This window comes from Nematolebias whitei, chromosome 20 (assembly GCF_014905685.2).
Source record: "Nematolebias whitei isolate Nwh7 chromosome 20, NemWhi1, whole genome shotgun sequence".
NCBI lineage: Eukaryota > Metazoa > Chordata > Actinopteri > Cyprinodontiformes > Rivulidae > Nematolebias > Nematolebias whitei.
Genome location: NC_056517.1, coordinates 40908734 through 40912026, shown reverse-complemented (window position 1 = coordinate 40912026; position 3293 = coordinate 40908734). Strand labels below are relative to the sequence as shown.

At 44.0% G+C, this 3293-nt stretch overlaps 1 protein-coding gene across 1 annotated transcript in view; it reads right to left on the bottom strand.

Annotated features, from left to right (window-relative positions):
* The window catches only part of LOC119426476 (protein 4.1-like), a 129062-nt gene that overhangs the window by 40093 nt on the left and 85676 nt on the right, over positions 1–3293 (bottom strand). The gene's annotated exons all lie outside the window — the stretch shown is intronic.

Sequence of the window (3293 nt, the reverse complement as noted above, 5' to 3'; positions counted from 1 at the left end):
CTCTGCAATATTGCATGGACATCGGGGGAAGTTCCCCTGGTTTGGCAGACTGGGGTGGTGGTCCCCCTATTCAAAAAGGGGGACCGTAGATTGTGTTCCAACTACAGTGCAATCATACTCTTAAGCCTCCGTGATAAGGTCTATTCAGGGGTTTTGGAGAGGAGGGTCCATCGGATAGTCGAACCTCAGATTCAGGATGAGCAGTGCGGTTTTTGCCCTGGTCGTGGAACACTAGACCAGCTCTACACCCTCAGCAGGGTCCTGGAGGGTGCGTGGGAGTTTGCCCAACCAGTCTACATGTGCTTTGTGGACTTGGAGAAGGCATTCGACTGCGTTCCTTGGGGAGCCCTGTGGGGGGTACTCTGGGAGTATGGAGTACCAGGCCCATTGATATGGGCTGTTAGGTTCCTGTATGACCCGTGACAGATCTTGGTCCGCATTGCCAGCAGTAAGTCAGGCTTGTTCCCAGTGAGAGTTGGACTCGGCCAAGGCTGTCCTTTGTCACTGATTTTGTTCATAACCTTTATGGATAGAATTTCTAGGTGCAGCCAAGGTGTTGATAGGATCTGTTTTGGTAGTCTTAGGATCACTTCTCTGTTTTTTGCAAATGATGTGGTCCTATTGGCTTCATCAATTCATGATCTAGAGCTTTTGCTGAAGCGGTTTGCAGCCAAGTGTGATGCGGCCGGGATGAGGATAAGTTCCTCCAAATCCGAGGCTATGATCTTGAGCCAGAAATGGGTAGAGTGCTCTCTCCGGGTCAAGGAGGAGTTCCTGCCCCGAGTAGAGCAGTTCAAGTATCTCGGGGTCTGGTTCACAAATGAGGGAGAAAATGGAGCATGAGATAGATAGGCGGATAGGTGCAGCGTCGGCAGTGAAGCGGGTGCTGTACCAGTCTGTCGTGGTGAAGAGAAAGCTGAGTCAAAAGATGAAGCTCTCAAATTAACAGTCGATCTACGTTCCTACCCTCATCTATAGTCATGAGCTTTGGGTTGTGACTGAAAGAACGAGATCATGGATACAGGCGGCCGAAATGAGTTTTCTCCGCAGGGTCTCTCCCTTAGAGATAGGGTGAGACGCTTGGTCATCCGGGAGGGACTCGGAGTAGAGCTGCTGCTTCTCCACATCGAGAGGAGCCAGTTGATGTGGCTATATGCCACACATATATATCATATATATATGTGTATATATATATATATGTGTGTATATATATATATATATATGTGTATATATATGTGTGTGTATATATATACGTCAGTTCAGAATAAAGGGACGAGACAGCCCCTGGTTTACTCCAGAGCTAGCTGACCTCCTGCACAGGAGAGATCATCTTTGGGCTGCAGCGAGAAAATCTGGCTCAGAACCTGACTGGTTGAGTTTCCGACAGATGAGGAATAAATGTACAACTTCTGTCAAAGCAGCAAAACGCAACTATTTCTTATCTCAGACTTCCAAAAATCTAAATGACCCTAACAGATTCTGGAAAACAATTAAATCTCTCTCAGGCACCCCCCAATCATCTGACCTCCCATCACAACTTCTCGTTAACTCTGCTCCTGTGTCAAATAAGCGCGAGATCCTGAACTGTCTCAACAAACATTTTGTTGCTTCTAGTTCTTTATTTGACACAGTAACTAATGGAAAATCAGCCACTTCACTTAATAACCAAACTTCTACAAATCAAATCCCTCCTACAAGTCAATCCTCAGTAAATCACACCTTTTCTTTTTCTCCATTCTCAGTCAGTGAGGTCAATAAACTGTTAAAAGATCTTGATCCTAAAAAATCTGCAGGTCCAGATGAACTTCCACCTTATTTCTTAAGGCTGGCTGCTCATATCATCACAGTCCCTGTGACCCACATCTTCAATCTCTCCATAAGACAAAACTCCATCCCAGACACTTGGAAAACAGCCTTTGTTCTTCCTTTGCTGAAGGGAGGTGACCCCACATCACTGAACAACTATCGACCAATCTCTAAACTCTGCATTTTAGCCAAGGTTCTAGAAAAACTGATAAACTCTCAAATCAAAAATTACCTGGACTCATTTAACATCTTACCTCCACATCAATCTGGTTTCAGGAAACAACACAGCACAACCACTGCTTCACTGAAGGTTCTTAATGACATGGTTGAAGCACTGGATGCTAAAGATTATTGTGCTGCACTTTTCTTAGACCTGTCTAAAGCTTTTGACACTGTGGATCATAACATCTTGTGTCATAAACTCTCAGAAATCGGTTTCTCAGATCACACCATTGGTTGGTTCTCTAACTATCTTTCAGACCGGAGGCAATGTGTTCAACATAATGGTACTTCCTCCAGTTATTTAACAGTCAACAATGGTGTACCACAAGGCTCAGTCTTAGGACCCACCCTCTTTACAATCTACATACATAATGTAGGTAAAAACATCCCTAATGCATCCATACATTTCTATGCTGACGACACAGTTGTTTATTGTCGAGCTAAAACAGTTGCTAAGGCTTTCCAGCTTCTGAAATCTGCATTTAACTACATCCAGACTGATTTGTTTCACCTCAAACTTGTCCTAAATGCCGAAAAAACCAAAGGGATGCTTTTTTCAAATAGGAAGTTGGTCCCAGCAGTTCTTCCTCCGATTTTATCCTCAAATGGTGTCCCCATTGAGTTTGTTGATTCCTATAAATATTTGGGTATCTTGGTCGACTCACATCTTTCTTTTAAGCTTCATGTGGAAAACTTGGTAAAGAAACTGAAAGTTAAACTGGGTTTCTTTTTCAGAAACAGATCCTGTCTAACCCTGAATGCTAGAAAACGCCTTGTATCTATGACTTTCCTTCCCTCAATTGATTTTGGTGATATTATTTACATGAACGCTCCTACAAGAACCCTGCAGATGTTGGATGCTGTCTATCATGGTGCACTAAGATTCATAACTGGCTGTGATTATCGTACCCACCACTGCACCCTGTATTCATTGGTTAACTGGACATCATTAACTTCACGCAGACTCTCTCACTGGTACATTTTCATCTTTAAATCACTTCTTGGTCTGCTGCCTTCATACATCTCCTCCTACATGTCTCTGCGTGAGTGCAGCTACGGAGTGCGCTCTCAGGACATTATTACCTGCAGTGTTCCCTCAGTGAGGACTGAACTAGGCAAAAGGGCCTTATCCTACTCCGCTCCTGTCTCCTGGAATATCTTACAAAAAGATTTGAAGCTCTCGACCTTGACCTCTCTAAGTGGCTTTAAGAATCTGTTGGACTCCTGGCAGGGACCAATGCAGACATGTTCCTGTTTTTAGTTTT